The sequence below is a fragment of the Hypanus sabinus genome, chromosome 14 (genome assembly GCF_030144855.1).
Source record: "Hypanus sabinus isolate sHypSab1 chromosome 14, sHypSab1.hap1, whole genome shotgun sequence".
Taxonomy (NCBI): Eukaryota; Metazoa; Chordata; class Chondrichthyes; order Myliobatiformes; family Dasyatidae; genus Hypanus; species Hypanus sabinus.
The window spans coordinates 41,828,155-41,845,653 of NC_082719.1; the positions used below are offsets into that span (position 1 = coordinate 41,828,155).

General features: G+C 42.5%; 1 protein-coding gene across 5 annotated transcripts in view; it reads right to left on the reverse strand.

Annotated features, from left to right (window-relative positions):
* Nucleotides 1-17,499, reverse strand: part of arap2 (ArfGAP with RhoGAP domain, ankyrin repeat and PH domain 2) — a 416,402-nt gene that overhangs the window by 340,156 nt on the left and 58,747 nt on the right. For all 5 annotated transcript variants that reach the window (XM_059989011.1, XM_059989013.1, XM_059989014.1 and 2 more), the window contains one exon: nucleotides 6,979-7,113. The gene's annotated coding sequence lies outside the window, so the exon portion shown is untranslated. The remainder of the gene's footprint in view (nucleotides 1-6,978; nucleotides 7,114-17,499) is intronic.

Genomic DNA, 17,499 nt, shown 5'->3' on the forward strand with positions numbered 1-17,499 from the left:
TCAGAGAAAGCGATAAGCTGTAAATCGAGCTTCCCCCCTCCTCCCCACCCCCAAAGTTTATTGTTCTTTCTTCTTTATATTTGCTCAGTTAGACCAGTAAAGATGCCAGGCAGGTTAGTGGGATGCTCCTCTTGAGGGATGTGGGAAGGCAGGGAGACATCCAGTGTCCCTGAAGAATACACCTGCAAGATATGCATACAGCCACAGCTTGTAACACTACGCATTAAAGAGTTGGAGCTGGAACTGGATGAACTCCAGACCATGCGGAAGGCTAAGGGGACGATAGATAGGACATGTAGAGAGAGAGTTCCACCCAAGGTGCAGACCACAGGAAACTGAGTGACAGTCAGGAAATGGAAAGGGGTTAAACAGCCAGTGCAGAGTACCCCTAAGGCCAGCCACCTCAAAAGCAGGTTTAACACCTTGGATACTGTTGGGGCGGGGAAGGGGGATGACCCAGCAGAGGAAGGTCACTGCAACTCAAAAGGGAAGGGGTGAGAAGAGGAAAACTGTGGTAAAAGAGATGAGCGAGGAAGCCCTGTAGACAAGAATGAGATTCCTGAATGGTATGTTGCCTCCCAGGTGCCAGGGTCAACAACATCTCAGATCGAGTCTTCAGCATTTCTAAATGGGAGTGCAAACAGCCAAAGACTGTCGTCTATGTAGGTTCAATGACATAGATTAGAAGAGTGACAAAGTTCTGCAAAGTGAGTTCAGGGGGTTAGCTGCTAAGTTTAAGGGCAGGATCTCCAGGGTTGTGATCTCGGGATTGCCACATGCTAGATAGCCCACGTGCTAGTGAGGCTAGACATAGAAAGATTATACAGTTTAACACATTGCTAAGGTGTTGGTGTAAAAGGGAGGGCACCAGATTTTTGGATCATTGGGCTCTCTTCCAGGGAAGGTGGGAACTGTACAAAGGACCAGTTTGCACCTGAACTGGACCAGAGTGCCAGAACAAATAGCAGAGAGATTGTGGAGACAGATGTTATTAAGACCTCAGACAAAGTCAGGAATCAAAGAGTATGGTATGGTATGACTAATGTCCTGAGCTGTGTGTATTTCAAAGTAAGAAGTATCATAGGAAATGCATTGATTAGCAAGTAGAATTATGTACTGTAGTGAGACTAGGTTGCAGGAAGGGCAGGACTGTCAGCTCGATATTCCAGTGTTCCATTTTTTCTAGAGCTGTCAAACGTGCAGGGATTAAAGGAGGAGGGGTGGCATTACTAGTCAGGAAAAATGTTATGGCAGTGCTCCATCAGAACAGTCTGGAAAACTCATCTAGTGAGGCATTACAGGTGGAACTGAAAAATAAGAAGGGTATGACTATGTTAATGGGGCTATATTGCAGACCACTCAACAGTCTGAAGGATTTAGAGAAAAAAATTTGCAAAGAGATGGCAGACTGCTGTGATAGCAGGTGACTTTAACTTTCTGCATATTGACTGGAACTTCCATACTGTAAAAGGACTAGATGGGATAGAGTACGTCAAATGTGTTCAGGGAAGTTTCCTTAATCTGTAGGTAAAAGTCCCAACAAGAGTGTGCACGATACTTGATCTGCTATTAGAGCACAAGGCAGGGCAGGTGACAGGGATTTGTGTAGGGGAGCACTTCGCACCCAGTGACCACAATGCCATTAGTTTAAAAGCAAATATACAAAAAGGTAAAAGCTTGAGCATGTAGATATTAAAAAAGAGGATGTGCTGGAGCTTTTGGAAAGCATCAAGTTGAATAAGTTACCGGGACCGGATGAGATGTACCCCAGGCTACCGTGGGAGGCAAGGGAGGAGATTGCTGAGCATCTGGCAATGATCTTTGCATCATCAATGGGGACGGGGGAGGTTCCGGAGGATTGGAGGGTTGTGAATGTTGTTGTGAGGTGGGGGGGGGGGGGGGTGGTGGGAATCTTTTTATTTGAATCTGTATTTACCCAGATGGACAGCGCCTATAGAAGTGAGGCAAAGCAGCATCAACTTTCTGGACCCTATACAGCATACAGCGCTGGAGGTGTTTGCTATCCTAGGGTAAATCACAGGGGATAAATCCCCAGGGCCTGACATGGCATTTCTTCAGACCCTGTGGGAGTCAAGTGCAGAAATTGCCAAGGCCCTCGCAGAGATATTTAAATCATCCTTAATGCCAGATGATTGGAGGATAGCCGATGTTGGTCTGCTATTCTGGAAAGGCTCTAAAAACTAGGGAACTGTAGGCCAGTGAGCCTGACATCAGCCTTGGGAAAGCTATTCGAAGGTATTCAGGGGAACCTGACATACAAGTTTTTGGATAGACATGGACTGATTAAGGATAGTCAGCAGGGCTCCATGTATGGTATTCGCATGTCTGACCAATCTTATAGAGCCTCTTGAAAAAGTTACCAGGGAAGCTGATGCACGCAAGACAGTGAATGTTCTCCACGTGGACTTTAGCAAGTCATCTGACGAAATCCCATTTGGGAGGCTGATCAAGAAAGTTCAGTCGTTCAGCATTCTAGATAAGGTAGTAAATTGGATTGGATATTGGCTTTGGTTGGGGAGGGGGGAGCTGGAGATTGGTAGTAGCTGGTTGCCTCTCTGACTGGAGGCCTGTAACTAAAGGAGTGCTGCAGGGATCAGTGCTGGGTCCACTGGATCAGCAAATTTGCAGATGACACCAAGATTGGGGGCGCAGTGGCCAGCAAGGCAAGCTATCACGGCTTGCAGAGAGATCTGGATGAACTGGAAAAATGGGCTGCAAAATGGCAAATGGAATATAATGCAGACAAGTGCGAGGTGTTGCACTTCGGGTGGACCAACCAGGGTAGGTCTTACACAGTGAACAGTAGGGCACTGAGGAGTGTGGTAGAACAACGGGATCAGGGAGTACAGGTCCATAATTCATTGAAAGTGGCATCGCAGGTAGATAGGGTAATAAGGAAAGCTTTAGGCACATTGGATTTCATAAATCAAAATACTGAATACAGGAGATGGGATGTAATGTTGCATTTGTATAAGATATTGGTGAGGCCTAATTTAGAGTATTGAGTGCAGTTTTGGTCACCTATCTACAGGAAAGATGTAAATAAGGTTGAAAGAGCACAAAGAAAATTGACAAGGATGTTACCGGTTCTGGAGGACCTGAATTATAAGAAAGGATTGGATAGACTAGGACTTTATTCCTTGGAATGTATAAGTTTGAGAGAAGTATACAAAATTATACAAGATAGGGTAAATGCAAGGAGGCTTTTTCCACTGAGGTTGGGTGGGACTACAACCAGAGGTCATGGGTTAAGGGTGAAAAGTGAAAAGTTCAAAGGGAACATTAGTGGAAATATTGTTACTCAGAGTGTCCTGAGAGTGTGAAACGAGCTGCCAGCCCAAGTGGTGTATGAAAGTTGATTTCAATATTTAAGTGAAGTTTGGATGGGTCATGGAGGGCTATGGTCCCAGTGCAGGTTGTTGGGAGTAGGCAGTTTGTATGGTTCAGCAAGGTCTAGATGAGCCAAATGGCCTGTTCCTGTGCTGTACTTTTCTATGACTCTATGACGCAAAGAGCTATGCTGGAGTTAGGGCTTTATGCTTTGGTTCGTGGTCGAATCACAATACCAAACAGGTCAAAGGGTAGAGGCCGGATTAAGAGTGGTCCAATGGTCCTCTGGATTCAGGGGTTGAGCTCTGGGCTAAAAACCTTAACTAGTCAAACAAAACTGTTACAGAAGCAGCAAGAAAGTATCCTTCTATATTGTGACGGTATTCTTGACTCTCTACACAGGACTTGCACAGCTGGCAGCATTGAAAATTGAGAGGAAGATATTGGCACCACGAATGAAGCCCCAAACACCGCAAAGACCAAGACCAAAGTTGGTTTCTGGAACGTATGAACCAAGTACAACACTAGCAAGCTGGCATAAGTAACCGTAGGAACACGTTACTGACTACCTATACTGGACATCAATGAAAGCTGATGGACAGGGTCTGTCAGATTGAAGATCATAAGAGATAAGAGCAGAATTAGGCTCACTGGCCCATCGAGTCTGCACCACCATTCAATCATGGCAGATCCCTTTTTTTCTCCTCCTCAACCCCAGCTCCAGCCTTCACCCCATAACCTTTGATGCCATGTCCAATCAAGAACCTATCAATCCCTGCCTTAGATACACCCAAAGACAGCAACTGGTGAAACAGTTTTATACTCAGGAAGAGAAGATGATGGTGTAGCTTCCATTTTGAAGAAAGGCCTTGAGAAGTGCTTACAGGAGTGGAAGCCAATCAATGGTGGGCTGATGAGAGTCAGACTGAAAGGGAAGCAAGTAAACATGACTGTGATCCAACGCTATGCTCTAATTAATAATATCAAAGAAAAGGACATCTTCTATGAAGTGCTGCAATCTGAGATAGAGTTATCACCACCATCCTTTACATTAGGGATGCTGCTAACTGGCTGATGTGCAGTGTAAGTTTAGTGTGGAGGCTAAAAATGTTCCATTTTAGTCTCACCTAACCACAAGGTCTGCTTCCACATCTTTACAGGATATTCTAAGTGACATTTTGCAAAGTCTTTGCAGGCAATGAGTGGTGTGTGTGGCTTAAATTTAACAGTGCACATCAGACAGGTAAACACCATCCCTACTGTAAAGTATGGTGGAGGCAGCATCATGCTATATGGAGATGTTTCTCAGCAGCACGGACTGGAAAAGTTGGTCAGGATTGATGAGAAGATGAATGCTGTTAAATACAGAGATTCTGGATGAAAACCTGCTAGCTCCACCAGAAAACTTAAACTGGGGAGGAAGTCTGTCTTTCAACGGAACAACGACCCAAACCACACTGTGAGATCAGCTATGGACTAGCTTCAAAAGAAGAATATTGATGTCCTTGTGTGGCCCTGTCAGAATCCTGACCTTAACCTGATCAAACATCTGTGGCAAGACCTCAAGATTGCTATCCACTGCCGCTCCCAAACTAATCCTGGCACAGCTTGAGCAATTTTGCAAGGAGGAATGGAAAAATCCTGCTCTATCATGTTGTGCAAAGCCAATAGAGACATACCCATAAAGCCCATAAACCCATAAACTGTAGTAGCTGCGAGAGGTGATTAAAATAAATGAAAAGCAAAGAGGATGGATACTTTTGAGTTGCTGAAATTACAATTTTTAATTCTTAGTTTCTCATGATTTACGATCTTCCCTGTTTTTGGGGCTCTACTATAAAAAAAGGAGCACGTGATTCACAAATAAAAATTCTCAATTAAATTGATGAAAATCCCTGGTTGTAATATGTATGTGAACAAAAGGTTGGTGGAGAGGGGGGGATGAACACTTTTACAAAGCACTGTATAATGCCCATAAGGAAAAATTACCTATTCTGCTGTTTGAGCCAAGATTCCAGGACATAAAATGAAATGAAAAGAGTTTTCTTTCCTGTAGAAACTCAACAATTACATAATCTTTGTTATTCTATAAATAAATAAATTTTGGCACATGGCCAAATGGTTAAGGTGTTTGTCTAGTGATCTGAAGGTCACTAGTTCAAGCCTTGGCTGAGGCTGTGTGTGTGTGTCCTTGAGCAAGGCACTTAACCACACATTGCTCTGCGACGACACCAGTGCCAAGCTGTATGGGTCCTAATGCCCTTCCCTTGGACAACATTGGTGGCGTGGAGAGGGGAGACTTGCAGCTTGGGCAACTGCTGGTCTTCCATTTAAAAAAACCTTGCCCAGGCTTGTGCCCTGGAAAATTTCCAAGGTACAAATCCATGGTCTATCGAGACTAACGGAGGCCTACCTATAAATAAATAATTTCTTGCATCCTTCTCCACAGCAAAAAATAATCACTAAGAAATAGTATGTTCTCCACCAAATCAATCAACCCAGATGCAACAGGTGTAATCACTCATTCACCAATTTAATGCCAAATAACCATGAAGGTTTATTATATTTTTGATGATCCTCTCCTTACTCAATAGCCAGCAGTTCTTTCAGCTTGGTTTATACACACACTATCTTCTAAGAACTAAAGCTTTTTTAGAAACTGAAGCTTCAACTACTTCCTTATTATTTTATTTTCAAATTAATTTTAAACACAGGAAATGCACCTTTTTCAGTTCTGCATTTCTTTCAACCTCAAGAGCTTCTCAGTAACTTGGAACAGCAACCTATTCCTCAAAGTCACAGCATTTCAGATTTTAAGAATCACAGAATTAAAAAGAAAAACTATTTCACAACTTCACATTTATATTTAATAAAATGTTTCTATATAGTTTCTGAATAATTTTGCAGAAAAAGACATTGAATTTGATGGTGCCCTGTCATATTCAATTAATGATTACTTTTGCTTTAAATTTAGCATTGCTTGCATTTGCTATCAGAGGCTGGAGGACATTAATGAATAATTCAGTAAATGACCATTTAAAGGAATTGCCAATAAAATGACTGGTTCAGCAGTTCACACTTCCCAAATGCTTTAAATTCAGAACTAAAACAACAAATGCACAAAAAACATGTTCAGTCTTTTTAAATTCATTCCGTCAAATAAATCAGAGACTGTGAGTGGAGAAGAGCTACTCCTATTTGCAGATGGTTCAAAACCTGGGGCCATAAACTGAAAACAAATGGTGAACGAATCAAAGAGGATGAGAGATATTTATTGTTTTTTTTACACACATGCATTTGCTATAATCGGGAACTCACTGCTGGGAAGGCTGGTAAAACAGCCAATCAAGAATTTCAAAGGAGAATCGGATCGGCCCTTGAGGAAAAAGTGTTTGCAAAATCATGAGGAAAGAATGAGAAAATGGGACACAATTGGCTGCTCTACAGAAAAAGAATGGTGGGCCTCTCTCATGCAACATCAATATTCTGATTGTATAGTAACTACTGTCACACTGGATAGTGAGTGAATTTGTTGTATGAAATCTACTTCAACATAGTTCACTATAACTTGGCTGTCTCAGTCAGACTCACTCTCTCTATTAACTGCAAATCATTCAAACACCTTACCTTGCCTTCTGTAACCATACGTTGCTTCCATTCCTCAGTGCCTCTTTTCAATATTTCACTGTTGAGTTCTTGGTCTTGTCTCTTCCTTCCTATTCTTACCCGCTTCACATCAGAGGGCACGATGCTTACCCAACCCTGAAAGTAAAAACAAATTCTACATATCAGAAATATAAAACAACATGAAATTCTTGAAATACTCAACAGGTTGTACTGCATCTACGGGGAAAGTAAAATCAATATTTCAGATCAGAGACCTTTTGTCAGAACTGAAAAGGGGACAAAAGGAGCTTTAAAAGATGCAAGGAGGGGAGGTCTCCAATAGGGTAAAAGTGGAGTGGGACAGGGATAAGTTGTGGACAAAGTAATCTTGACTATTGTCCAGACAGCCATCTCAGCTCCACTATGTCCTACTCTGTCTCCTTGAAGAGCTCAACTCCATTGTCTTAGCTTATTTGTCTCCATCATGATTACTCTGATGAGTACTTTTTCTGCTGGTGACTATAACATCTTTATTTCTGAACTAATTCTTCCCCTCTACCATTGCTAACAAAGCTCCTCACTGCTTCTCATCCATTTCTTGCACATCTGCTGTTAATACCCCCCCCCCCCCCCCCAGAACTGAACATGTAAAGAGCTCCCTTGGTCCTCCCCTTCTACCCACAAACCACATTAATCATTTCACCACCTTCCAAGTAATTCTACTGCTGGACACATTTCCCTCTCTTCCATTTTCATTATTTTGCAGGGATAGTTCCATTTGCAACCCTTTTTTACCTCTTTCTACTCTTCCTCTCTCCGGGAATGGGGGAAATACTCAAGCTGGAAAACCAGAGGAGCGAACACAACATGCTAGGAGTACACAAAGGTCAGGCAGTGCCAAAGGAGAGGAATAAGTTTGGGCCAAGACCCTTCATCAGAACATACTCTTTTGTCTATGCTCTCATCCTCTAACTGATTCTATTCACCCTGTGACCAGATAACTTTGCTTACAGCTCATTCCCATAATTACCCTGGTTTTACCTTATTCAAGATACCCCCTTCCCCTGCAGTTTAATAAGCTTCCTCTATTTCCTTTTGACAATAGGTTTCAGATTTGAAATGCTTACACTGCTTCTCTTACTACAGATGGGATCCAACCTGAAGATTATTTAATTAATCATTTTAATTTACACTCAAAATGGTCTCAACCTAGCATGTTATTTGTAAACTAAAGGTGCTCTATCAACGCAAGTAGTTCTTACTCGTGAGAATAGTTCTCCATGATGGCCTTTAAATGGTAGGCATCAGAATGCTGTTTCAGGATTTTTAATCTATCTCTCTCTCTCTCTCTCGCTCTCTCTCGCTCTCTCTCGCTCTCTCTCGCTCTCTCTCTCTATATATATATATACACAGTGCCCCTGAAAAGCCCTCAGCTTGTACTTAAAATTAACTCTAGCTGTGGTGCTGAACTTATTTTCAACACTCATAATGCCAAATTACTTTGCATGTCAGCTCTAATTGAAGGTTACGATGAAAGGAAATGCTATTTTAATCACTTACAATTGTCTTTTTTCTTTTGTTATATACAGAAATTTTTAAATAATGCCACACTTCAAGTAGTAAGTTATTTAATGACTCCCAAAACTTGGATGTTTTCCTCTCACACAGATGTATTAATGCTAGTGTATGGTTCCAAAATCTTCACGAGGCCCAGAAAACTACAGAAAATGGGCATGTTTAAAACTCAAAACAAATCAGAACAAGTTTGGCCAAATACAAAGCTATGTATGCACTTGCAGTGGAATGCAGACTGCCTTAATTTCTGTCCTACATTGAACCAGCAACACACAGAACAAAGCCCAATCACTGGCCAATGCACAACAGCATCTGGTAGCAATGTCCAGTATTTTAATAGACAATAGGTGCAGAAGTAGATCATTCGGCCCTTCGAGCCTGCACCACCATTCTGAGATCATGGCTGATCATCTACTAATTTCTTCAAATCTTCATGACACATCCAGTCACACATTAAGGGTCAGCAAGGCAAGATTATTGTGGTAACTTCTACTTTACTCAAAGACCACTGGACAACTTGATGGCCAAAAGAGCATCTTTATCTGGGACGGCAAATGATATTTACAATACAGAGGCTTCCAGGTACCTCGTGCGGCCTGGGTGGAGGAACTATATACAATGCATACTGGGAGTAAAAAGAGCGGAAGTAAAGACCCCGCCAACCCCGGATCCTGCCTCTTGCTACCAACAGCTCCCCGACTAGTATTAACTTACTTTTAATAACACTCACATTACAACACTTCTCCCCTTTTAAGATCCAACATTCCCCAAACATAGAAGAACTCGGAAATAAAAACAGTGATATCATTAGCAACAGGTTACCAATACAAAAACACCTTAAAAACTTGGCCAATTCAACATTCAATCTAGCAACAAAAGAAACTATTCAATCAAAGATTCAGTCTGTCAGGAGGTTTGTGAGGGCGCTGGGATCTACGCACTACCCCTGGTGACCCAGCAGGCACCGCTGGTGAGGATGTTTTGGGTGGATCTAGTGTTGGGGACACGAGAGGGGTCTGTGTAAGAATGTCCATCCTCTTTGGGGGACTCTGCCCCCTCTGCCAGTGTCTCTCCCTCTAGCAAAGTCACTGGTGGACATGCTTTCCTGGTATGCATTAAGTGGTCATTGCTCCTTAACTGTTTTGGACTACTGAGCTTCTTTGAAATTGTTGGCAAGCTATTCTCAGCATTACTGGGATAAACGGCATCTGCAGGTTTTCCACCTAGCTTGGAACGCACTGAAGAAGGATCTTCTGTGGCTCAGAATAAACCCAATTGCAAATTTCTTAGAGTTCCTTGTTATAACTTGGAACTATCTGGAGTTCAACAGCAGGAAATTGCAATGTGTCTCGGAAAACCTCTTGTGTTTGAACAAAGGTCTTGTCTGTTAAATCACAGTCACTGATTTTGATGATACATTCATTCTCCTGGAGCAGGTTCTCTTTTCTTGAACAGCTGTTCTCTGCAATACCACAAATACTCAGGCCAAGGAATCTTCCACTCAGCGTAGAGTTAAAAGGCACCACATGAATTCCCAGGGGGCCACCACCTCCAGAAAATTCTACTTACTTTGTCAATTCACTTAGAGTGCTTTCTGAATGCTTGTCTGGTGGTCCTGGAGGCTCTGTTCTTACATCGTCTGCGGGTGCCCCATTTGCTACTGTTACGATTGGCTTCACATGCAGGTTCCTGTTAGCGGGATCATCAGGCTGTGATGCACCTTGCTGTAACTGGGCAGGTGGTACAAGAGCTGGGTCACTGCTTCACCGTATTGGAAGTGGCGTGCTGGCTTTCAGTGCCAAGGGAGTAACTTCAATTGCTCCTGTAATAGGCTGAAGAGCCGCAAGCTGTGCTGCAAGCTCACTCTCAAATGTGTCCAGACTATGTCCATCACTCACATTACCGTTGTGAACTTCACCTGCATGCTGCACCTCATGCTCTTCCATCATTGTGCATATTTAAATTCATGCCAGTTGAACTAGATTTTGTGAAGCTGGTCGCGGCCCAGAAGACTGGGCCCACTGCCCTTAGCTATCACCAGCCTGGCTTCAGCCTTCTGGCCCCCGGCCGAAATATCCACATATAACTCCCCTAAATGAGGTATGGGCTGCCCCGTATAGGTCCTAAGTTGGAGCTTAGATGGGCTGATGGGAGGCAGGTTGGATCCCCATGTCCTCCTGTAGGTCTCTTCACTAATGACTGATGCAGTAGCCCCTGAATCAATCTCAAACTTAATGTCCTTTCCCTTGACAGTGACTGTGGCATAATATGGTTCAGGTGGTCCCTCATCCGTTTCCACCCCAAACATGTTGTAGGCACCCGCTGCCTCTCCGTCTGCTTCTCCTCGGTGGTGTGTGGCTGCCTGAGCCTGGTGAGCTTTCCCCTGCCTAGGCTTAACCTTACCCTTTATGCTCCTGCTCTTTTTAACTAGATGTCCCTTCTTGCTACAAGCATGGCAGCCAGTATCTTTGAATTTACAAACATTTGCATAGTGCATTCCTCCACACCAAAAACCCGCTTATCCTGTCTACCAGTCTCCCTCCTGACTTGGAGCACTGCCGCCGACAGCGACCCCCCATATCCTTTCTGCATATCCTTGACATTATCAGCAGCCAGCTCCATGCCTTGAGCAACCTCTAGGGCTGTCCTGAAAGTCAACGGTGGGGTTTCCCCCAACAAACGGCGTTGTACGGCGGCATTATTAATGACGCATATTAATCTGTCACGGAGCATATCATCCAACACGGCTCCGAAATCGCAATGCTCCGACAGCTGCCGAAGCTCGGCCACAAAATCTCCCACAGACTGACCTGGCTTCCGGACATGGCTGTGAAACTTGAACCATTGAACTATCACCGAAGGATTCAGATTGTGGTGGTTCCCCACAAGCTTGACCAGTTTGTCACATGGAATTTCTCCCGGTTTCCGCGACGTAGCTAAGTTCTGTATCAGCTTGTACGACTTTGCCCCACACACACTCAGGATGATAGAGCGCTTCTTAGCCTCCTCAGTAATTCCATTAGCACAGAAAAAGTGGCCCAACCTTTCCTCGTACTCCGGCCACTCCTCGATTTGCTTGTGGAACACACCAACCGTTCCGAATGTAGCCATCCGAACACACGACTCCTTGCCCGCTCACAGCTCCTGATCGAAAACGGGGCCGACCCGTCCACAAAACCAGTTTACCTTGTCACCAAAAATATGTGGTAACTTCTACTTTACAAAAAGACCACTCGACAACTTGATGGCCAAAAGAACATCTTTATCTGGGACGGCAAATGATATTTACAATACAGAGGCTTCCAGTGTGGCATGGGTGGAGGAACTATATAGAATGCATACTGGGAGTAAAAAAGAGTGGAGGACCCCGCCAACCCCGGATCCTGCCTCTTGCTACAAACAACTCCCAGATTAGTATTAACTTACTTTTAATAACACTCACATTACAACAGTTATTATTTGCTTTAAACTCTGTGATTTTATTGCTGCAGGAGAAGTGGTTATTTATCAGGTTCCATCTGCCCACAACAGGGAAAAAACAGGAAGGAACATGAAAAGATTTGTTCCATCCATCAAACTAGAAGAGTGTTGAGTTATCTGTCAGACCAAATGCAAGGGGGGGACATAGGATCAGAAGTGGAGTCTGTGTGGATACAACTAAGCAACAGTAAGTGCAAAAGGACCCTAATGGGTGTTGTCTACAGGCCACCAAACAGTAGCATGGATATTGGCTGCAAGTTGAATAGGGAGTTAACATTGGCGTGTGGCAAAGGTAATGTCGCAGTAGTTATGGGGGATTTCAACATGCAGGTGAACTGGGAGAATCAGGTTGGTGCTGGACCCCAGGATAGGGAGTTTGTAGAGTGCCTAAGAGATGCATTCTTGGAACAGAGCTGACCAGGGACAAGGCTATTCTGGATTTAGTGTTATGTAATGAACAGGATTTGATAAGCAATCTTGAAGTAAAGGAGCCATTAGGAGGTAGTGATCATAATATGATAAGAATTTATCTGCAATTTGAGAAGGATAAGGGCAGCTCGGAGGTGTCAGTGTTGCAGTTGAACAAAGGGGACTATGGAGCCATGAGGGAGGAGCTGGCCAAAGTTAACTGGATGGATATCCTAGCAGAAAAGACAGTGGAACAGCAATGGCAGGTATTCTTGGGAATAATGCACAATCAGTTCATCTCCCAGAGAAGGAAGGAGTCAAAGGGGGAAAAGAGGCCACAGTGGTTGACAAAGGAAATCAGAGATTGCATAGCATTAAAAAAGGAAGTATGACAGAGCTAAGGTGAGTGGGAGGACAGATGATTGGGAGATTTTTAAGGAACAACAGAACTTAACTAAAAAGGCAATACAGGGAGAAAAAATGAGGTACGAACGCAAGCTAGCCAGGAATATAAAGGAGGATAGCAAAAGCTTTTTTTTAGGTATGTGAAGAGAAAGAAGATAGTTAAGAACAATGTTGGGCCCTTGAAGAATGAATTGGGTGAAATTGTTATGGGAAACAGAGAAATGGCGGAAGAATTTAATAAGTACTTTAGATCTGTCTAGGAAGACACAAGCAATCTCCCAGATGCATGGATGGGCCAAGGACATAGGGTAACATTAGAAATGAAACAGATTGACATTAGGAAGGAAATGGTGATGAGTAGACTGATGGGACTGAAGGCTGACAAATCCCCAGGTCCAGATGGTCTGCATCCCAGGGTACTAAAGGAGGTGGCCCCGGAAATTGTGGATGCATCGATAATCATTTTCCAATGTTCCTTAGATTCAGGATCAGTTCCTGAGGATTGGAGAATGGCTAATGTTATCCCACTTTTTAAGAAAGGAGGGAGGGAGAAAACAGAGAACTATCGACCTGTCAGACTAACATTAGTAGTGGGGAAGATGCTAGAGTCCATTAATAAAGATGAAATAGTGGCATACTTAGATAGCAGTGATAGGATTGGGCCGAGCCAGCATGGATTTACCAAGGGTAAAATATGCTTGACTAATCTATTGGAGTTTTTCAAGGATGTAACCAGGAAGTTAGACAAGGGAGATCCAGTGGATGTAGTGTACCTCGATTTTCAGAAGGCATTTGATAAGGTCCCACATAGGAGGTTGGTGGGTAAAATCAAAGCTCATGGCATTGGGGGAAAGACATTGACATGGATAGAAAACTGGTTGGCAGATAGAAAGCAAAGGGTAGCGGTGAATGGGTGTTTCTCAGAATGGCAGGTGGTGACTAGTGGAGTGCCACAGGGCTCGGTATTGGGACCACAGCTGTTTACCATTTACATCAATAATTTAACTGAAGGCATTGAGAATAACATCAGCAAATTTGCTGATGATACTAAGCTGGGTGGCAGTGTGACATGTAATGAGGATGTTAGGAGAATTCAGGGTGACTTGGATAGGCTGGTTGAGTGGGCAGATACTTGGCAGATGACGTTTAATGTGAATAAGTGTGAGGTTATCCACTTTGGGAGTAAGAACAGGAAGGCAGATTATTATCTGAACGGTGTAAAGTTAGGTAAGGGAGAAATACAAAGAGATCTAGGAGTCCTTGTTCATCAGTCACTGAAGGTGACTGAGCAAGTGCAGCAGGCAGTGAAGAAGGCTAATGGAATGTTGGCCTTTATTACAAAGGGAACTGAGTACAAGAGCAACAAAATCCTCTTGCATTTGTACAGGGCCCTGGTGAGACCACACCTAGAGTATTGTGTACAGTTTTGGTCTCCAGGGTTAAGGAAGGACATCCTGGCTGTAGAGGAAGTGCAGCGTAGATTCACGAGGTTAATTCCTGGGATGTCCGGACTGTCTTACGCAGAGAGGTTAGAGAGACTGGGCTTGTACACGCTGGAATTAAGGAGATTGAGAGGGGATCTGATTGCAACATATAAGATTATTAAGGGATTGGACAAGATCGAGACAGGAAATATGTTCCAGATGCTGGGAGAGTCCAGTACCAGAGGGCATGGTTTGAGAATAAGGGGTAGGTCATTTAGGACAGATTTAAGGAAAAATTTCTTCTCCCAGAGAGTTGTGGGGGTCTGGAATGCACTGCCTCGGAAGGCAGTGGAGGCCAATTCTCTGGATGCTTTCAAGGAGGAGCTAGATAGGTATCTTATGGATAGGGGAATCAAGGGATATGGGGACAAGGCAGGAACTGGGTATTGATAGTAGATGATCAGCCATGATCTCAAAATGGCGGTGCAGGCTTGAAGGACCGAATGGTCTACTTCTGCGCCTATTGTCTATTGTCAAATCCTGAATGAAGCCCTTTTATAACGTTCCAATCTTTTCCTTAAAGCCTGTTTCCAGTGGCACTGCATGCAGTTAGTAAAGAGCAAGCAGAGGACCAGAGTGAGTATAGACAGAACAGGGTTGAGAAAGGAAAACAGAGAGGCTAGGGAAAGGTGAAGTGAAGAGAAAAGCAGGAAGGAGAAAGTAAAAAAAATAAAGACCAATTTCACAAGAAACAAGGCAGGAAGGCATAATTCGTTAGTGCAATTTAATGCCGAAGGCTCTTACTAGTTCTTAGAGCCAAAAAATGTATGGAAAATGATTATTAATATCTGAACAAATGCACAGCATCAGCAGAAGTGCCAAACTCAGACACGGCGAAGTTACTCTGTGAAGTGATACTTAAACCAGAACAGCTTCCCCATAAACTAGTCCAGCATCAGCCTGACACAATCATCCGCACCCAGAATCACCCAATATGCAAACCTGTCCGCCCGCAACATTGATTCCAGATTCCATGAAATCTCATGGCACTACATCAAACATGAGGAAAGAATGACCTATCCTCCTCTCAATCAGAGGAATAAATCCGTGCATTGCTAACTAATGTCTGAAAATTGTAAGCTGTTATGAATAAAGGACATTAGCGCCGAGAGATTAAATAAGAGAGGAAAAAGCACACGGGTATTAACTGCATAAAATCAAACAGTACAACATACAAGTACGTACAAAGAAAAAGATGAGTGAAGACAAATGGGGAACAAAGAAACAACAGAACTAGTAAAACAAATACTCAAGTCCTGTTTGCAAAAGAGGACACAAATAGATTCAGACAAGCAATAGATTCAAGAGAGAATGGCAAGGAGGAAATTAAATAATACTGTATGAGTAAAAAAGTGCCAGAGAATTTAACAGAAATGAAAGCTAATAAATCCACAAGGCCTGATAATCTAAAATCTAGAAAAGTTCATGAGTCATTAAAAGAGTGTGCACATGGGGAGTCATCTGTCAAGATTCTACTGTTGTGCATTTAATATTTCAGTGATATTTGAATAATATTGTAAATATTATTTGGTTAAGAATTTTTTCTATTTATACAATTCATTAAGAGTTACGTGTAAAACTATGTGAATGACATACAGGTTTCCCCTGCTATCTGAAGGTAGAGTGTTCTTATGAAACCATTCATATGTTGAAATGGCGTAAAGTGAAGAAGCAATTACCATTAATTTATATGGAAAAAATTTTTGAGCGTTCCCAGACCCAAAAAATAACCTACCAAATCATACCAAATAACACATAAAACCTACAATAACACTGACATATAGTAAAAGCAGGAATGATATGATAAACACACAGTGACATAAAATAGAAATAATACATGTACAGCGTAGTTTCGCATACCAGAATCAGAAAGATTGAACCAAAACCGATATGAAGAAAAGAAAAATTGGCACATACACGCATGCACGTACACCTGCCCATGCAAGGCTTCACAGTCCATGGCAGTCTTTTTCCGGGTAAACACAAGTTTAAAGCAGGTGTCTTTTTTCGTAAAAGCGAAAATCCTCTTTTGGTTAGCAAAAACATGAACTAATGTAAGACTTTAGTTAAAGTGAAGCTGCGTAAAGCAAACGTTCGGAAAGTGGGGGACACCTGTATGTCATTACACCATCATATCAAACGTGTGTGCCTCGCTATAAGTAACGGACGAAGTAGACACTTTGTCCCCATTCTCCCCTTGCTTTCCTTTCAATTAGTTTTATGTTCTGGAATTACAAAACATCACATCTACAAATAACAAAAACAATTCTCGGAGACTGAAGCTTGGTAACAACTCCACATGATCTGAAAAAGGAGCAAGAACTACAGACCTGTTAGCTCAACATCGGTGGAAAGGAAATCACTGGAGTTTATTTTAATGCATGTAATAACAGGACAACTTTTCTAATATCAATGGAACTACCAAAAGCCTATATGAATTTAAAGAAACAAAACCTGTGTTTCACAAAACTTCAAGAACGTTTCTTGAGCAGGTAGCCAAAAGAATAGATGAGCATAAACATGTGAATGTGGTGTATTAGACCTTTCCTAAGGTTTTTGATAAAAGGTTATTTGCAAAATTAAGCAGATGGAATTCAGAAGTGATTTACCCAAATTTAAAAGTAATGATCAAACAGAAAAACACAGTAAAAGTGAACAAGTCTTTTTTTCGCTGAGAGGGTACCTGAGAATCAGTATTTTGGCCCCATTGTTCAAAATATGCATCAATGACTTAGTTGATGTAACTAAATTAATTATTCCTCAGCTTGTTGACTACATGAAACCAGGGGGGAATCATGAGTCACGACAAGATTTTCCGGAGACTTCAAGGCTCTTTAAATAGGTTAACCGAGTGTGCAAATACATGGCAAAAGTATACAACACAGATAAATGGGAAATTATCTATTTTGGCAGAAAGTAGACATACAGAGTATTGAAGTGGAGATAACTTTGGGAAATGCTAATGTACAAAGGGAGGCAAGTGCATTCATACATCACTTACTGAAAGCAAGCTTGCAAACTGGCATACAAAGAAAAATTGAGTCAACCAGCACAGACGGAATTCATAAATTTAGAACAACACGGAAACCTCCAGAAATCTGACAGTTTAGCAGTGTAGTTGCCAAAGATGCTGAAGAGCTTTAGACCACAAGTCATAGATTCTGAATAACGATAAAACATTAAGGACTGG